At 34.1% G+C, this 21,098-nt stretch overlaps 1 long non-coding RNA gene across 5 annotated transcripts in view; it reads left to right on the plus strand.

The window, feature by feature from the left end:
* Positions 1-20,307, plus strand: part of LOC118200160 (uncharacterized) — a 92,712-nt gene extending 72,405 nt beyond the window's left edge. The window contains exons 1-3 of one of the 5 annotated variants that reach the window (XR_015044412.1): positions 1,017-1,174; positions 17,186-17,392; positions 20,138-20,307. This is a non-coding gene — a long non-coding RNA (uncharacterized LOC118200160). Of the gene's footprint in view, positions 1-1,016; positions 1,175-10,571; positions 10,593-10,765; positions 10,785-13,936; positions 13,956-17,185; positions 17,393-20,137 lie in introns of those variants that run through there. The other 4 variants (XR_004760040.2, XR_004760041.2, XR_004760039.2 and 1 more) reach the window with 4 other exon arrangements.
* The last annotated feature ends 791 nt before the right edge of the window (positions 20,308-21,098 follow it).

A 21,098-nucleotide genomic window follows, 5' to 3' on the forward strand; every position in this document is an offset into this window, starting at 1 on the left:
ATAAAATAAACTTTATCAACCTATCATCGGATCAGCGTGCATTCAGTCTTTTGCGAACCTGCATGCACGCAGTGGTACATTTTGCTGTATACATTTTCCTTGTTGCTGAGCAGCTTACAGCTGTAAGGAATCCGTCAAGATTTTATCCGTCAAGTGAATAGCTGTTTGGTGAATGATCAGTTCAGAACCTTAAGGCTTGAAAAAGAGCCATTATTTTAATTATTTGTACTTAATTTGCTTGGATTTTACTAGGAGCTTCTTGAAAGCTAATAGATCTGTCTGGAGTTCGCTGTTATGTGTAGCCATTTATGGACACTTGAAGGTCTGCTTGAAAAGAGGAAAATTTTTATCCTTATAATTATATTTTCATGATTGAGTTGGAATCGTTCGATTTTTTTTCCTTTAACGGTGCTTCATTTCAGATTTATATATAGTATAAATATTATTAGGACAATTTAGCCTCGTACACTATTCTCCATCACATGAAGGGTCGAATCGATGATAATTCAAATCAATTCTTATTTATTTATTAGATTGATTTATCACAATTTAATTCTGCTTATTTAATATCACAGAAATTAGTAAACCTAAAGTAAAATATATACTATTATGATTCAATCCCAACTTATGCTTATAATTTTATATATGTAAGGTATTTTAAATCAAAGAGGATTCTTTTTTATATACATTGTTTGAAAAATATTCAGAATTTTACTCTTTCTTGGTACTTTGCTTTTCAAATACATTTTAATATATTTTAACCGCAAAGTGTTCTTATGTTTTTTACTTTTTTTTTCAGTTCTATTAATCTTCGTAATTATTAACAAACCCCGTACAGCAACAACTTATTTAAATTCAAGTGCCATTCCGAAAAAGAACAAATACTTCATCTTCATTCTTTCGAATTTACGCACTTAGTGTTTTCGATTAAACAGAGCTTGTGTTAAATTTCCTTTTCCCGGGATGCGTTTGAGAATTTCTCACAAAGAAATATGACCTTCAGGAGTATCGTCTTCTCCAAATACGCAAAAATATCATTTCGATTGCATCGCCCAGTCGGCGCCCTTGAAATCTCCCCCCAGCAGCAATTTAATATAAAAGAAGAGACCTTACAAATTAGATTATTTCATCTTTTAGCGACACCAGCTGAAGAATCCACAAGATGAAGAAGCTCGTGAGTATTTATTTAAAATTAAATGAACAATTCTCATTCACGCGCAGAAGATGTGAAATATACTTAATTTGAAATAACAAAGATGCATCTTAGTTGCAAAAACTACATCATGTTCTATTTTTAAAAAGATTTAATACAATTAATTATTTAAACTATATACCTGCGCAGAAGTTATGTACTGACGTTTGTTGTGTATGAAAGTAACAGAGAAAGAGTAAAGCTTGCTTTATACACTCGTGGGTTGTTACTTTTATTTAAAGTGGAATTTGTAAGTACTGTAATTCTAAGCGATATCAAAGTGATTTCGGTGTGAAACGTTCAGTTCGTATGTTTCCTTGTTATTTAATTTATCTTTATCTTCTAGTTTTCTTTTAGCTTAAAATTGAATTGAAAAATACTTAAGACATGTTTCATAATACTATGAAAGTACTTTATTCTTAGAAATGTCAAATATAGTACTAAGCTGCCAAGTAATGTTTTTCAAAATGTGAAATGCATCAAATCCTCATAGATCGCACGAAATTTCCCATTCTACCTGTCTGCTGTTATGGTTAAGCAGTAACACATCCAGCCTGCAAAGTGGGAGGTCCATAGTTCGAATCCGACAAAGGCATCCTTGAGTTTTCATATTTCCTACTTCCATAAAAACTTAATAGTTTCTATAAGCTTATTATTGATACTATTTCATCTTTAAACAGACTTTAAGTAGGGTGTCAAGAAATATCGAGTGGCATTTTGCGCCGTCCACTATAAAACGGCGTTTCACTTTTCAAATTGTTGTCACCAAATATTACAGCCCTGCATTATATTTAAAGAAATTAAATAATAAAAATCTGCATGCATGTATGTATGTGTCTCGCACTGTTAAAAAACAACAGTACCTAGAGACATCAAATTTTGAATAACTTACTCCTTCACCCGAATAATGGCATCTGAAAGCCCAAATTAGGAAAAAAAATGTATTAGCTGTATTATATTTTGTAAAACTTTAACGAATTTTTGATTAGCAAAATCAAGGATTTCGAAGTGAGCAATGGCAACACTGTACGAAAAAAATTACCTCCGCGCGAGACTGTGTATTGGAAATTCTATAGATATGCTCTTTTTAAATATTTTGGGATATTCATGTTGAAGTGAATTTTATGGTTTAAGGGTGAAGAACATGATATTTAAATAAAGGTAACATGCAAAACGTTAAAAAAAAATGACCCTTTGGGCGTTATTATAAAATGTGAACGCTTTCAGACTTTTTTTTAATATTTTTATCTTAATTTTGTTTAACTCATAAAATCTAGCTGATTATTTGTTTCTAAATTGCGTTAATTTTTATGGTATTTTCAAATTTTCTTATAGAAATACTAAGCCGCTAAAGAATTTAGCTGTGTTTTTCCAATATCAGCTAAGGAGAAGTATTTTTCAATTGTATGCATGTAAAATTCTCGAGCAATTTTGATGTAATATGACAATGCATTAACTATGCCTTTCCTTTATGGAGTTTTGATTTCATTTATGGTGGGGGTTGAAAAGAAATATAAATTGTTTATATTAATAATAGTAATATAACTATCCGAAACAATACTATTACCCGCAGTTCATTGTTACCTTTAGAAAAGTAACCGTTTTGAGGTCTAAATTCTGACTGCAATGGTTAAAAGTTAACTGGAAAAAAAACTATACTAGTTTTCGTAGGAAAAAATTACAATTCTTATTCGTCACGTAAAAAAGGTCCGAGTAATAATACTAATTTTGTTATGCTATAAATGTTTAGAAGTGGTTGAATCTGACTGTCATTTACATGTTTCGCAAGAGCTTGAAAGCAGGTGAAAAACAGAAGCGTTATATTATCTTTTAACTGACGGGAGGGGCTGTACAGCTTTCAAGAGCTTTTGAGCCGCATAAGTGAGTGAAGATATGTTGAGGGCTACAGTGCCTGAGAAGAAATGCAAAATTTAATACGTAAAAGACTTATATTCAGATTAATTCTGATAAATTATATATTTATGTTTTCATTCACACGATTTACATTATAGAAAAATGTGTCCAAATATTCATGTTTTTATATATCAGTGAATTTTTATTTAGTTTCATAAATGCTATGGCAAATACGAAAAGATCTAGGTTGATTGAGAATTTTGTTCTGATTTAATTTTCTCATTTTCATAAAAATACGACATGGTTAGGGAACGTTCACGACAACTGGTCAACTTTCTCTAAGGTAACTGTAACTTTTGAAAGTCCAATTGAAAAGGTTTACTGAATGTTGTAAATTCCAATGGCCTACGAGATAGTATGCAAGTTTTGATGTCATCTAAGAATGAAATCATAAAATTTAAAAATATATTCTCAGTTTTTTAATAAAATGCATATTATCAAGCTCGTCGCTTACATGACTTCGTCTGTAAAGGGTGCTGTAATTGTGACTTGTCTCACCCCATAAGACAAAATGGAGTAAAGCGAAGAAGCAGTTGCCATTTGTAGAAAAATAGCATATTGTGATGTAGCCGTTCCTCAATAGACACAAATGCCGGCTAGCTTTAAAAGGATTTATTAACAGAGCACACAGGAACGGTTACAAACAAAAGAAATATATATAAAAATGAAACATAAACGAAATGGAACATCAAACATTGAGAATAACATAACATAGTAAGCTATCATCATGGCGACTGGAGGTCGACTGACGTTTTTTCATATCGCCACGAGATGGCGTTTAAATAAAATAGTTCGGTTACAGTCCATGACATGAATAAAATAGTTCAATTACACTTAAATAGGTCTGTTACATCCTCCCCCTCTGACTTCGTAGACGTCTCGGCAAGAAGTCAGGAACTGACCTTTGTCTACTTTGTGCAGCGGGCGGAGAATCAGATGAATGGGCTCCAGTTTGACAAGCAGGAAATTTAGCGTCACCAGCACCTTGTGCAACAGGTGCAGATTCGGGTGGTATTACACGTTTCGGGCGTCCTCTTTTCTTTAAAGGAACCACTGGAGTTACACGAGCTGTGTTTTGAAACTTATTTCGATCTTGATATGGATTCAAGGCTGAAACATGATACTTGCCGAGAATTTTGTCTGGTTCATGAGGATCGGCAATATCATAAGTGGTTGGAGATCTTGTAGTCACTATCACATAAGGACCATCTCTCTTGGGCATGAATTTAGCAGTTTTCTTCAGTGGACCTTTGCTGATTGGATGGAGGGTGACCCAAACTTTATCTCCAGGAACGAATTTCGGTGTTTCTCTTCGTTTTCTGTCAGCATAACGTTTCTGTTTATCTTGATGCAATTCGACTCTTTCTCGTACCTGTTGTACATTTCTTGCAAAACGTTTCAAATATGGAGTAATTTCGGGAACAAAATTATCGTTCTCAATTACGGCTTTTATATCATGCTTTACATCATCTAAGGTTCATAACTCTCGTGCAAATTGAAGAAAAGAAGCAGAATGTCCAGTTGAATCACATTTGGCTGTATTCAAAGCAAACCTTATTAATGGCAGCTTATCCTTCCATGACTGATGGTCGTTACCAACAAGTATTGCTAAACGTGGTTTCAGATCTCTATTCTTCATTTCAACTGGGTTAGATTGTGGGTGATAGACAGGAGTAAGACTTTGATCAATGTTCAAGATATAGCATAGTTGTTGCATAACAGCACTAGTAAACTGGGTACCATTATCACTTATTATTTTCTTGGGTAACCCAAATCGAAGGGCGACTTCCTCCAAAAGAATAGTGGCACATTCTCTGGTCGTGGCTTCCTTTAAAGCAAATAGTTCTGTCCACTTCGTGGCACAGTCCTGCACAATAAAAATCCATTTTTCACCAGACGGTGTTTCATGAAGGGGACCGAAAAGATCAATTGACAAGGTCTCAAAACGTTGAGCATAGACTGGAGTTTGAAGGAAGCCAGATGGCTTTTGATTAGTGGCTTCTCCCCCTACTTTGAAGACAGTGTGATATTTGTTAAGCAATGCATCAGTTGCAAGCCGTTGGGCTGTAGTTAATTGCTGTCCTTCATTTTCTCGTAGTCGGCAGTTGTTTACAACAACTGGGGTTTCTTCCAGTACTTGGGATTGATGAGGTTTCACGAAGCTATATTTTCTTCGAGGTTCATCAGAAAAGTTCCACTTATTTTCAGCAAGATTTAAAACAATTTTAGCTTTTTGAAGAAAGTCAGTTCCTAACAGAGTCGAGTTATTTTTGGCATCAGGCAACACAAGGATCGGAGTTTTGAACTCTCTGCCTTCGAGAAGAATGATTTGTTCGGTGCGAAGTACCTCTTTTTCAGATACCAAATCATCAGCGAAAGACACCTGTAGTGTTGTCTTTTCAAATACTGCATCTTGTTTTTGCAGAATATGATAGAGGGATTCACTTGCAATTGAGTGACTAGCACCAGTGTCGGCGAAAGCTGTACCGGAAACACCACCAATACTAATTGGAAATACAGCAGTCCGAGTGGAAGATAAACAGGATCGGATTTGGATAGTGCCAAAATTTGATGAATTTGAAGTCTTTGGGGGGTTACAGTCTGGACATTTAGACTTGATAAAACCAGTTTTTCCGCACCCATAGCATGTTAAAGGAGGTCGCTTTTCCTCTGTTTGTTGCTGAACACGATTTGAAAAGGTTTTATGAGTTTCCTGTATGTCACTTGTTCGATTTTCTACTTTGTGTTTGGATGGATTAGTTGGTTTGTAAGAATAGTTTCGCCTGCCAGGAAGCTGAGTTTTATAGTTCGTATTTTTAACACGTACAGCTTCATAATCATCCAATTTCTGTACTAATTCAGATGAACTCTTTATTTTTCCCCAAGTATCAATAAAATGCTCCTTAACGTCACTACTGACTCTTCTTTTAAGCTGATCCGTCAGGACCAAGTCTTTGAGTGATTCAAAGTCTGTAACATCGAGACTATGAAGCCACTCTTCGAGATAATTGTTTAATTCGTAAGCAAAATCTTTCCATAAGGACCCAGGGTGTTTTTGGTGTGTAGTAAGTTTAATTCGAAATGATTCAGCATTTAATTTGAATCTTTGTAGCAGAATGTTCTTGATGTAAGAATAATCTTCTAATTTGTCTTTTGGTTCTCTTAAAATAATTTGCGAAATGTCTATAGGCAGAAGAGGTAGGAGATGAGTGATGTAATCTATTTGTTTTATATTAACTTTCTCACATTGTCTTTCAAAAATTTTCAGGTAGGTTGCAATGTCAGAAGTTCCTGTAAATTTAGGGATTAGGTGTTGAATATTTGTTCCAATAGCTGCATTTGAAGCAAATGCGGCATAGTTAGGGTTTGAGCTAGCAGCTGCCAGGTTTAATTTTAAACGTTCCAATTCTAATAAAAGTTCTTGTTCTTTTCTTTGACGTGTCTCCAGATCGTTGCTTTCACGTTGTTTTTGTTGTCTAGTTTCGATTAAAGTTTCCAGAAGATTCCTGGTAAAAGCCTCATCATAAGTGTCAGAATTGACAATAAGATCTTTAAGATCTATTACTCGCATAGTGTCGTTTACAGTGAAACCCAGTTCTGCAGCGAGAGTTTTTAAATCCTCTTTTCGTGCTTTGGCAAGGTAAGCCATAATTATATGAGAGGTCAGGGGGGAGGAAAAAGATGAAGTTGAATTTGTTGTTATTTCGATTTTATTCACAATACAGTATTTTAGAATTAATAATTATACCTTTAAGTAAAATGTATATACCCCTATTAAACAGCATGTATGAATGTAAACAATGTTACTCGTACATTTATATACCACTATTAAACAGTATTTATAAATGTAAACAATAATACTCACAAAGTTTATTATTTCGAAGTCGTAAAAATATCATAAAATGCCCTCATAAATTCAACTTGTATCAAGAAAATAACATATAATAAATTGCTCAAAAATTGTTTACTAGTTAGCAAAACATACAAAACATACATAAATGTCTTACCATAAGCTTTTATATTTAAGCTGAATTCTTCGAAATCTTAATCTTAACAAAATATTAAGCTGATTAAGCAACACACACTTAGTAACTCTTTTACTTTATTTAAATAGTCATTCGATTTTATTCATAATTATTTTCTTTCGCTTCAAGAAATATTTTTTAAGACATGCATTCATTAAAGGAAAACAATCGTATTTTCTTAAAGTATTATACTATAATCATCTTCTCAAAATGTTCGTCGAAAGATAAATCAACAAGTACAATATTTTATTTTATGTAGAATAAAACATTTAATAAGGAACAACAGCACTCAAAGGAAATAAAAATAATAAAAGATTTGACGTAAACACATCATAAATCATCGCTAGTCTAAACATTTCCGCGGGGGGAAAACATCTGCATCTGCTGCTGTATGCAGAAGCGAAACTAATAAATTCTAATGAACAACGTCCATGAATATATTCAAACTTTAACATCAAAACATGTATTCAGTGAAACAATATTATTCACAAATTAATTTACTATGCGAATTAACATTTTAAAATAACAAATTACAATTCAAGAAATAACGTTTGGTTAACAGAAAGCTGTTTGCTTTCGTTTAATACTCTTATGTAGTATCAATAAATGAGATTTCAGTAAAGAATTTACATTTGCTTTAAGAAGCAGCTTATAATAAATAATCAGTTTAAAAGAACTTTAAACTCAGATTAAACGATAATGTAAACGAAACTTATCTTTTCCGTTGAAATTGTCCAGTTGATGATTCGATCTGCTAGCAGCACGGTATGACAATTTTAATTCCAGAATTGGTTTCCAGAATATTTGACCAGTAGTCCACACCTGAAAAGAAACTGAGCCGATCTCCAGCAACTAAAAGTTAAATTCGGGAGTAAGAGCTTGTTAAAGCCAAACAGAAATTCTAAACATTTTGTTGCGCCATTTTTGGATTCAAATTTAGTTGGGCGCCAATGTGATGTAGCCGTTCCTCAATAGACACAAATGCCGGCTAGCTTTAAAAGGATTTATTAACAGAGCACACAGGAACGGTTACAAACAAAAGAAATATATATAAAAATGAAACATAAACGAAATGGAACATCAAACATTGAGAATAACATAACATAGTAAGCTATCATCATGGCGACTGGAGGTCGACTGACGTTTTTTCATATCGCCACGAGATGGCGTTTAAATAAAATAGTTCGGTTACAGTCCATGACATGAATAAAATAGTTCAATTACACTTAAATAGGTCTGTTACAATATCAAATTTTACCAGAACACAAATAAAATATAAATAATACCAACGCATGGCAAAAGCAGTAGTTACCGTATTTGACGGTATATAAAACGCCCTGGCATATATGAGATCTAATCTACGAATTTTATCATATCATTTTATCATATTATCAGATCAAATCTACGAATTTTATTGTGGCCAAGAGGTAAAAATTGCATCCTTTATTGTCTTGGCTTTTTGCAGCACACAGATGTCAGTTTAAAATTATCCAATTCCTTCCTACATTTTAAGGATACTCTTCGGGAGACGAATCCGAGTGTCTCCCATTTCTACTTCCCTTCCATCAGCCTCTCGAAAGGACTTTAAGCTCGACAGCAGTACCCTAAGACTGCAAAGATAAAATATACAGGTAGAAGTTGGCGGGACTCCAGATTTTCATCATAAGTTATACAAGCACAGTGCCACATTAATTGTACAGTTCCACCCCAATTCTGATAAGGAAACACCCTGGGGGGGTGATCCGTACCCACAGTTTCTCTAACCATCATGCTCATTAGGGTGGTAGGTACAACACACGGATGCAGGTAGGAGCTAGGCCAGACCATAGGTAGTCTATAATACAACAGATGATTGTGATCTTGCATTGTCTAGCTAACTCTTAAGTTTCCACACCAATTTTAAAGGAGAACAACCCGGAAGGCAGTCTGAAGATCACCCACCTCTCTTTCCCTATCACCAGCCTCTCGAGAAGATATTTGGCTTACCGTCTATTTGAAGTGCACCCTTGCCACACAGACACTATACGCTTACAAACAAACATCCATGTCTTCTCCGGTCATCGGTACAGCAATCAGTATGTACCACTGTACCGGCTGTACGGCAGACTTAATACACATGTACAGGTAAAAGTGGCCGGATAGTAGAATTTCCCCACTGATCGTACAGAGATACAATACACATAAAAATATCCATTCTTTCTCCGGGGATTCGAATTCTGCCGAGGGCTATGAAATACAGTTTCCCTTCCGCCATGAAAAATAGGGAGGCCTATAAAGCGTTCCTGAGGGAATTAAATTTCGCTTTTAATATTAGTTTATTGTAATCTGAATTTAAATTTCCGTTATTGTCATTCTTTGAAACACCATTTAAGAATAACCTTTGACCTTAAAGACACATGTCCCATAAATTTAAGAATGCAAGTGCGTGTGAAAAACATTATTCAGCCAATTCTTATTTTAAAGTTCAGTATCGCATGCAGTTTATCTTACTATTACTTTCTCTCTTAATATACTTTTTAAATACCAAACTGCGCATATTAAACGAATAAGATGTTCAAAAAGCCACTTTAAAAATATCGTTTCATGCTCAAGATAAGGTATTATTTATTAAGTCAAAATTATAATTTCTAAACTGACTAATATTCCAAAAATTTAACTGCATCAGTTTTTTCATTTTACTATTTTTTCTTGCTTTTCGGAAACCATTAAAGAATAACCTGAAACCAACTTGTGGCTGCGTGAATAAGAACATTGAACGCTAGCAGTTCGATCAGCGTTCGAATTCTGGCGAATAGGCTGGTAGCATGTTCATTTTCATTGCTTTTTGTGAAATGAATATGAATCAGTTCCTCTTAGAAGGTCATTAATAAAGACAGATAGCCCTCCTATGTTTGCCCTAATTAATATGTCTCCGCATTTTATTAATATAAATGAGCCAACCGAAATAAAGTGTTTCTGTGAAATTTTCATAAGACAAAATAAAGTAAAGCGAAGAAGCAGTTGCCATTTGTAGAAAAATAGCATATCAAATTTTACCAGAACACAAATAAAGTATAAATAATACCAACGCATGGCAAAAGCAGTAGTTACCGTATTTGACGGTATATAAAACGCCCTGGCATATAAGACGCACCCTTATTTAGAAGGCCACACACATGTAGATGTAGAAGATGTTATGTGTGTCTAGACCTTTATCCGGGCTAAAAATAGCATTCAGTATTGAAAGTTAACCTGTGTCCTTCACGTATAAGACGCAGGTAACTTTCTTGAGACCAAAATGCGCTGCGCAAAACAAGCTTGTGTACAAAGTAACTCAATTTGGGAACTTTATTTTGAATTCTGTATAACAAACAAGCGTGAAAATTCGTATTTATGTTAGAGTGTGCCACCTTTTCAGTATTCGCGGTTAGCGATGCTGGCTGTGATGTCTTTGGACTCCGGCTCGAATCCTGGAGATGTGTGTAAGTATGCTGCATGGGGGTATTAAAAATACTGGAAATCCGAAAGTCTCTCGAAAAAGATAGGGGTAGCAGGAGAGGAGTGGGGGACCATAAGACCCATCCCCCTATATCAAAATTGTTCAGACGGAGCTTCTGTTTTCTCGCGAGTGCAAATCGATCAGCCCTTGTGGTGCACTCTGGAGAATATTCTCGGTATGATGTAAGATTTTATTATTTTTTACTAATAGTTATTTTAATTCGTTAGCATTTTCTGTCCTTTCTGGTTTCTTTTGCGTTTCCTCGCCAGTATGTAAATGAATTAGGGTGAATGAGAGTGTGTTTAAACTGATGTAGTGAAAAGGTTAGTCAGAGAATGCTTTCGTTGTTGAGTGCGCACGTTGCTATTGCTACTAGCTGTCTGAATTTTGAAACTCGGCTTCGCATTCTTGCCGCCGAAATTAGTGTCTCGCCGGTGTAAGCTTCTGAGTCAACCTGCTAGTCTTTTCGAGTCTACTAAGTGTAGTCTTGCATTACAGTTACTTTAAAATTTAGCTACATTATCTTTAAATTCCTCACCCCAAGTGGTTGCTGACAGTGTAAGCACGTAAGTAAGTGCCATCTATAAATAACTGTGTTCAATGAAAGAGTCTTTTATATCCTTACCCTGTCGTATTCATCATCTAATCTTTGCGATAAGCCGTTATACAGACTTCCAAGGTAGGTCTAGTAACAGTGTATGTTAGCAAAGACTAGATTTTATAATGAGACAGACGGCTACATGTCCCATGTGTTATGGACAGTATCGATGAATGCATTAAGTGTCCGGCCATTTGGAACAATACATATTAGAAGTCTTTTGCAGTTCTGTGCAGGCATTCAGAAGTATCTGCATATATGTTATATCGTACTTTTCAATAATTATTGCAAATGGTAATCGTTGAATCCTTTTTAATCAACCGAAAAATTCTCTCTAACTCTCCGGTTAGGTGAAAATAATGGCTAAACTCTATTTTCACTATTTTTCTTCTCAGATTTTTATTTTTTTATTTTTTTATTTTATTTTATTTTTTTTCCACCGTTAAGCGGAAATAAGTACAAATACAAATCATTAGAAAAGTTCAGCGCCGTAAACGAACTTTGTTAAACAGAAGATGCATGAATAGCGATTTTGTTTATTTGCATATAATCAATCGAATTTTTGTATCACTGTGGGACGATTAAAGAGGACTTCACAAATGGACAGACTATTAAATTTTGAAGTAACAACGCAAGATAACTCAACGCATGTGAGCTAGATATGTTGGAGGTTTTCTTAAAGTAATTAAATGTGTAAATACATATTTTTACGTAAACCTAAATAAATCCGTTTCCATTTAGCATGAAAAAGCAATAACATATTCTAAAATATAGTTTTTAAATTTTAAAGACATATATAGGATAGTAATATTTACTCAGAAAAGGGAATTTCCAGAAAAACATCATCTTTAACTTGGGCCGGTACGACTGCTGCGCAGTAAAGCACATTTTAAATAGGAGCTCGTAACAAAAAACAAGCAAATATTATATTTATCAAATTATGATTTAAAATAATTGTTGAAGCCCAAGTTTAATTACTTTTGTATGTATGATATTTACAGAATTTAGCCGTGTCACAACAAACCACCAAATTATTAAAAAAAATTAAACATAATTACTAAAGGATTATTAAAATTAACCTTATTTTTTCAGTCCAAGGTTATGATAAGTAACTCCACCCACGCACAATTGCATTTACTCATAATATAAACCTTAGAAAATCGAAATAGTAATAAGAAAATGGATAATTAAGGACAAGGTTTGGATAAGAACAAAGGAAGATATTTGTGCTAATACTTGCTATAGGTTGAGCTCTAATGTTATGATTTCAAGTGTAATTTTTAAGAAAATGCGAAGAGGTAGCATTTTAATTTTTAAGCTCATCAAAAATAAAGCAAGTCCTTAATTTTTATTTGAAGCACACTATATCGATTCCTTTGCTTTAATTTATAACGAATCATGTCATTACTGTCTCCCCCGCGCGTGCTGTCGTGGTATAAACTGATTTAAGCTCGAAGCTGAAGATCCGTGGTTCGAATCTCGGTATGATCAAATTTGATTCTTCTTGTTTCCTGGGTTATATAAATTCTAATAGCTTGTACAATGGATAATAATTCCTCACTACTTGGATTTGTTCGCCTGGGTCTCGTGCCTCTCCACAATCGACCTTTAAGCAGGGGAGATTATAGGAAATTATTTCATTATCCCATGCATGCTGTTGCGGTGTAGGGGTTAGCGCGTTCAGTTAGCATATAAAAGATTTATGCTTCAAATTTCTGCAAGAGCGCTTTTCTGGCAATGAAAACCTAATGAGTCTGTACAAATTATTATCCTTATCCTGTTCAATATACTTTATTACAAAACTGGAGAGAATAATGAAAATAATACTGTAAGGCAATGGTCTCAAACTCACAATGTATGTGGGCTAAATGCTCGATCTGAAAACAGCTGATGGGCCAGAATTTTTTTTTTAATAAAATGAAAATTTTTATTTTCAAAATAAAAAAATGTTTAAAAAATTTCGTTTACTAAGTATTTATAAAACATGAATAAACAATAATAAGGACCGTCACAAAGGGAAAAAAATTCAAATTTATATTTATTTTCTGTCTGGAATCTAAAGTTTGATACCTGAAAAACATTTTCATTCGTTATACTTTAATTCAAATACACTCCTGCTAAAATAAGCAACAAAGGCTAAACACGGAATAAAACAAAGACTATTTCATCCATATGCATGAAACTGATCCAAGAGGTTGGTGTGACATTACTAAACCACACAGCAAACAATATACAAAAACACATGTATTACGACCATCACATCGCAAAAGAACCGAATGGGTCAGAAGAATGTATAATGGAAAGATCACACAAATAAAGGGATGATACTGAACTGCACGCTTGACAAAGCGAGGCAAGTTGGCAATAGTGTTGTTGATCTCTTGTTGTGGCAATAGCGCCCATTCCTGTAGTAATCTATGCCAGAACTAGTACAAGGCAGCTGGCGGCACACTGCGATCTGCTATCCGTCATCCCAACATGTCCGACACATACTCCCAATGATTCAGCTCCGGTTATCTAGCAGATCACGGCAGATGGGAAATAGTTTCATTCTCCAGATAAATCTATCTCTAAGCAGGTGGGAGTGATAGTTCATAAATATCGCATAAATTTCGTTATCCATTGCAGCGATAACAGGACACACAAGAGGGTGCAACATTTCGTTGCGAAATCGGGCGGCTGTGACGGTACTCCTATGAATCACGCAGAGGATGGTGCGGCCGTTCATTGCTATCCCAGCCCATATAAGTAAGTATTCTTTGTAATGATCTCTTCCGACGTCATATGACGCTCGATAGTGTGGTCCCTGACTCTCACCATATCATTGCTCTTTTGGAATCGTTGTAGATGTTAAATAGAGATTCATCCGTAAAGAGTACGTGGTTCCACTGCTCTAGTGTCCAAATGTAATGTTCAGAGGCCTGGTTCGACCGCGCTCTGACATGCGATGGGGACAAAGGAACACAAACCACAGGCCGTTAGACGTACAGTCCACCTTCAAGCAGTCGACGCAACACAGCTTGGTAGGATATGGGCTGTCCTGCAGCAATAGGAAGATGCGACACCAGTTGTCGAAAATATTTTATTACTGTTAGGGATCTACGGCATCTTGCACACAGCAACAGGAAGCGATCGTCTACAGTTGTGGTAATTCTCCGGCGTCCACATGGGTTTTGATCCCAATGGTAACGATTCCACAGCCTAAGATCATACTGGGATGCACATTACTGAAGGTCTAAAAACCAACTCTCTTGTATCCACATCAGGGTTTCTTCGAGCAGACAACGACAGAAAACGGTCTTCTGATGTAGTTGTTGCTCTTGGTTGTCCTTGACAAGGCTATCTATCAACTGATCCAGTATTTAAAAGCGGCTCCAAACTCTTGATATGATATTCTTAGAGATGTTCAGATCTTGTGCGGTCTCCATTTGTGTTTGATCTCCCTCGTCGCCATTTTTGACCTTCATTTAAATTACGCTTTCGAACCATAACTATCACTCTCAGAAACCACATTCGTTTTAAACGACGCTAAAGACCGGAATTCCAACATGCATCCATTGCGCACCACGTTATCATTTACTGAATTTACATATATCCTAACGTGTGCGCGGAGGTGCAATTTTGTGTTGAATTGTATTTAATTAACATAAATAATTATAGCATTGGGCTCTAGTTGCAACATTAATTTAGTGAGCTTATATTTTCTCATTATCATTTAATTTTGATGACCAGTGTATATGTAAGCTATATGAACTTAGCTCATATAAGTTTTATGGTTTACCGCTTGCGTAACGTGCATGCGGTAAACTCCATGAAACTACATGACTCTAATGTAAAATATCTTAGTATTTAATCCGATATTCTGCATTTCCTGTTCTTTGGTAATTTGATGCTGTAATTTTCTTACACTTGAAACAAATTTTGTGTGTGGAAAGAAAGCATTAATATAATAAAATTACAGTAGTTTTAAATGCGATGCAAACAAAATTAATAATTAGCATAAATAATATTTCTTGAATAAATTTAGTAATGCACTACATAAAGGTGTGAAACAAAATTAAATACAATCAGTAGCAGATAAGACATGAATTGAATCTTCATAAGAACTTCTACAAATATCTATTGTAGATTAAAACACCTCAAATCTAATAAAAGTTAAAAGAGAAAATTTATACTCAAAATCACTAGCGATGAGGGAATGGAATTTATATAATTTAAGTTTCATTAATTCAATAAATTTTATTTATTGCCAGGGAGCCTTTTCCTAAGCACTTTCGATAGTAAAGGCTAAAAATTAAGAAACCGGAAAATTCAGTGATCTAACAAGGTGCCAGAAGATGTAATGAAATACGGGATGTTAGGCAGTTCGCCCATTCTTCATGATAAGAATCCAGTCGAATTAGTGATTTTAACCATACTGTTATTGATGGGCAATACATGAATACATGGGTACTTCCATGGAGATAAGAAAGGAAAGAGGGGCCAACCCCGCACTACGAGTGAAGCATTGCTCCGAGGCTTCGATCTCCAAATAGGGTGTTTTTTGTTTACATTCAGAAGCTCTCTTGACAGTGCTCTGATAGTATTTCGATACACGACAGTTCCATACAAACCGAAAAACGCGGCTTTTCCGCACAAAAGAAACATTCACTGTGTGACGGCTAATAGCAATTTGTATAGTTTAGTGACATTCACCCAAAAATCACATCTTTGTTATTTTTCGATAACTTGCAACAGCGAATTTGCGGTAGCTTTAAAATTGTATACGTCTTTCGATGATTGATAAAGTATTCGCTACTTTTATTTTATGTTTCGAACGCCAAAATGTTTTAAATAAAATAAATCTAATTTTTAAATGTATTTAAATTTATAATGATTACAAATATTATCTAAATATACAACATTGAATTGTACACATAAATTGAAATACTGTTGACAAATACGTTTATAAAGCCATTTAAGCAAGAATTGTTCGTACTGGAAAGCAATCTGTTAAAAGGTATTATAAAGAAAATTCTATAAGATGCATACTTAAGGAAGTAATAAAGAAGAGTTTTAGAATATGTATTGTTGAAATTAATGGTAAAAAAAATCTGATAAGTATAATTAAAAGAATTATTCCCTTACATTTTATAATAACTTAGTTACAAGTTTTAAATAATATTTAAAAAAATCCTTTTTTTTTATTCTCTTTTAGAAATATTCAGAGAAATTTAAGTACATGGAAATGAGCACTAATATTTAACGTCTTTCACTATTAAAATAAAAGGTGCTCTAATTTGAAATGGACCGAATAGAGCATTTATTATAAATTCATTTAGATTTCTCGATTTAAAAGATGACTCAGAAGCTAAAAAATTATGTCATATTTGAGAACGTATTTTAGAAAGAAGCTCTATTAATAAATAGAAAAGAAATAATGTATAATTTTAACATTAATAATATTAAAATTACTTTATGACTTTTAAATTACTTAACTACTTTATTAATTTGATCTTAATTTTTCTAATCCTTAACCGTATAAAATCGAATTACCTTATTTTTTTTTCCTATTGTAATTAACGAAAACTTGTGAAAATATTTCATTCAAATTAAACCCCTCCTAGCAAACTGTTCTGTGAAAATTATAGCATTTAATTCCGTTCAGAGTGAAATGTTGCTTAAAAATGTATTCTAATCACATACCTAGGACTATGAAATATTGTAGAAAAAGAAAATTTATACATTTATTTGTATGTTTACGACGTAATTAGAAATATTTACATCCGATCGTGTCAAAACCCATTGATCCATAATGCTAAGTCACTGAATGTTTTGGTCACCACAAAGGGATCGTCAGTGCTTCAAAACAGTGTGTGGGGAAAACCGGTTAGGGCCTCTCCTTCTTACTGTCTACCTCATGATGTTTTTATTAGTTACCATATTTTGCCTTTTAAAAGTAAAACACTTTTCTTAACAACTGATTTCTATCTTCATAGTTTGCAGTTATCTTCGCTGCATTACTTATAGCAGCAGTTTATGGTAAGGAAGAGGAGAAGAAAGAAGAGAAGAAGCCTGTGGAGACAGTTGTCTGGCCTGGTATGTACACTCTCCAATGGCATCATAACGTTCCACTGAAGACCGTGCCCCTCATTCATCCAGTTCAGTACCATCCTCTTTACACATGGTGGCGTTAATCCTCTAAAGTAAGTACGAGGGAAAGTTTTGCAAAGGCAGAGCATTCTGTTATTTAATATCATATAGATTAATAGTCTATATTATATTATGTACTATATGACTAATAATTTGACAGCTTGGAATTTATCTTGAATTCAGTTTAAAAGTTTTTGTGTACATGAATGATACACTACTTGGATTATATTAAGAAAGGGTGCGATGCATCTAATTTGGTATCATAACTTCATATGCTTCTTAAATAAATGTATTATGATCAACTTTTCGTGTTGTAGTAACTTCTTAGTTTTGTTTCTCCTCACTTTTTGAAACTGTTCAAAGACAGAATATGGCGCTTTTTAACTTCTTGTAATATGTGACTTAAAACTACGAAATGCCTACTGAGACAGCTAGTTGGTCGATTTATTTGATTACGACAAAGCACTCGAAGGCTATCAGCCTATAAGGAGGGTAGCTTTCGTGAAGGATTTTCTAAGGGAAACTATATACACAAAGGACTAATACACCGTATACACCAAGGAAACGCCCATGCAAATCAGTCCGTTCGATGGGATTCGAACCCCGGACTGAACTACCAGTGTTCAACGACTTTAACGTTCGGCCGTTTGTGTGTTTACTGATGCAGCTAACAGCAACGTACGTACAACTTTTGATGAAGCTGGAAAATGCACAACAGTTGTATGGAGAAAAGATCAATAAGTGCAATAGTGATGCGTCAAGTCCAGGATTCCGAATTTTAAAGATACCCCGCATGCCACACGTAGTATACGTCCTTCAGGAGAAACTTGAAATACTTCTTCACAATTCAGAATAATCTAATAATCGTTTTTAAACGCAAATAATTTTCAACTGGATATGAAATATGGAATCAAGTACTGAATTCAATAAGTCTGAATAACGAAGAATTAACAGTACTATATACTTTCAGAGCAGATTTTTTAACATTCTGTGGAGGATTGCAATACATTTGACAAATCTTCTTGAAAATTTTACGTCTTTAACGGCTGACAGTTTTTCCAGCTGTTTCGGTTTCTTACTTGCTTGAAAACACATTAAGCACATCTTGGACATAATGTTGTTTACAAATACAGCACCTTGAATAGTAAATGTTGTTTTTCGAATACCTAACAAGACATGGATGTTTTTGAATGTAGTGCTTTTGCAGAACGGTGGCACATGTAATCCGGCGATTTCAGAGTTCTCTCAAAAGGCTTATGACAAAGAAACTGAGGGGCTTTGGACCCCGAATTCTATATACTGAAATACCGTTCAACAACAGAACGTAAGCTTTGGCAGATGATCTTCCTGCGTTTTATCTAAATTAAATAATCCAATCTGCAAAGTGAAAATACCATTAACAGCTGTGTGATTGCTCACTGTATTTAAACATAGAGTTTTTGGAACTTAAAAAAGATTTACTTTGTAGAGACATTAGGTTTTTTTATTTATTTTTATTTTTATTTTTTTTTTTTAAATTTTTTTTTAAGAAGCAGGAGATGAAAAATTAGCAAACGCCTTCGCCGGGAATTGAACCACGGACCTCTGAAATACCGGCTCAGTGTGCTGACCACTACACCACGAAGGCACGCTAGGAAGGCGGGAAAAATACCTTATAACTTAATCTAAAAAAATTCCATAATGTACTTGATAGCAAATGAAAATACTGAATATGTAACTTTAGGGGACTGATGGTGAAATTTAGTGCATTAATAGTTTAAACTGTTAAAGAACAAGATCTTTAAATAAAGTCTTAAAACAAGATTTTTAAATAAAGTCCTTTTGGTTGAAAAATCTGATTGTATTTTCCATTCCTTGTTGCTGCATAATCTCTCAAATTTTTATGTCTTTAATTAACAGTAATATAACGATCTGTTTTGTATTTAGATTGCATTTTAATACCTAGATCCATTCATCTGCCCAAAAGCATTCATACTTGCCTAAATAAACCCCCATGATTTTTTTTTTTTTTCATTATGCATTATTCTAGAACAGGGGTTCTCAACCAGGAGAATTCATAACTTCAGGGGGAGGGAATGCGGTAGACTTTTATTCACCTGTTAAGAATTTAGTTCTAGTTTGTGAACATTAAAAACTACTGTTTTTAAAGCTATGCCATTTGTCAACATCTACTGTACTTCTTTTATGTTTAAATTTTAAAACACATTAAAAATAGTCTAAATTTACATAAATGTACATGTATTTTTTGAGCTTTAGAAAGGAGAGGTGAGAAAAGATCGCCTAGCAATGGTGAAAGGGGTGCATGGGGCAGAAAAGGTTGAGAACTACTGGTTTAGAATGTGCCACCTATATTTATTTAGGTTAAATCTTTCGAAAATCGGATTTTGATCAGATCACGGTCAAGGTTTAATCATTATCATGTAATTATTTACCAACGGGTGACCGCGAATGACAAAAGTAACTATCTACGGACAAGAGGTTATATGCTTTTTACTGTGAGCTAAAGCAAAGCTATGAGGTTACTGTCTCGTACGTCTTTTACTCATAGTTCTGAGAACTACTGTCATCTATAATTAGAATCAAAATTTTGTTTCCTGCAGAAAAGGAACTAGTATTCATGATTTCAAGTTTCATAATGAAAACGTAACATGCGCATTTTTTGTTATTGCTTCGTAATCATTTCTGTCATGAATTATGCATATTTTCACGGCTTCTTTTTATTATTTTCATTTTAATTTAGAAGCTCACGTTTTATCCCTTTTTATTATGATATCAGTAACCAGAAATATTTTTTTTAGATTCTCTTCCCAAGATTGACCGGACTCAAGAAATGGATCATTATGCTTTAAAAATGTTATAGCTATCCTTCTATAAAATATTCAACAGAAAGGCAGCTTTCTTCCAATGAATTAAGTTTCATATTTCTGTATTTCGGTTCATAGTGAAAAATATAAGATTCCTAAAATAAGTCTTAATTTTTATGACAATCTTTTCACAAGAAAACAACACTTTATAAAAAGTGTAAGCATATGAAACATGATGTGATTTAATGATGTATATTTTTCTATTGGGTTTGGTACATTTTCGATGGCACTAATAAATAAAATGTAGTTCAATGAATTGATTTATGAAGAGGTTTAAAAATTATAATACTCAATTCACTGTTTATGTTTCGGTCTTATATAGTTACCTAATATTTTTAAATAATCACAAGAAATAGATTTCAAAACAATTAAATTTGTTAACATGCAATAAAGGTTTTTTTTTAAAGCTGTTTCTCGAACTCTTAGAAATTCTCATGATAGTCATTCAGTGTGTAAAATCATTGCTTAAAATCACACTTTATGCCTTTAAAACAGCTGCACTCAAGTCTTTCATTAATAACACCGGTTATATCTGGCATCCATTAAATGATTCACACTGGCTATGGTCTGTTATTTAAAATAGGAGGTTATTTTCCTCCTCTCAATTTCACTCGTAAACACGGGAACAGCAGCTGCGGAAAAAAGGTCGACTCGCTTAATTTTTTGGCTTGTTTTGCTTCACGAAAAGCGTGCGAATGAAGTTCGACTAGAACTACAGTCTTAAATGACGTGATGAAAATTAATAACATGTGTTGATGAAGATACGAGTTATGATCGCGAATGGGGGATGGCAAAGGCCCTGAAGTTCCTATTTTAAAGTAACAGACTATGGCGTACGCTTTTTCCGTCGTTCATTTCATGATTCATATTGGCTAGCGCCTGTTACATCCGACAT

Source organism: Stegodyphus dumicola, chromosome 12, assembly GCF_044657685.1.
Source record: "Stegodyphus dumicola isolate Sdum_Otavi_A_Nest chromosome 12, ASM4465768v1".
Lineage (NCBI taxonomy): Eukaryota > Metazoa > Arthropoda > Arachnida > Araneae > Eresidae > Stegodyphus > Stegodyphus dumicola.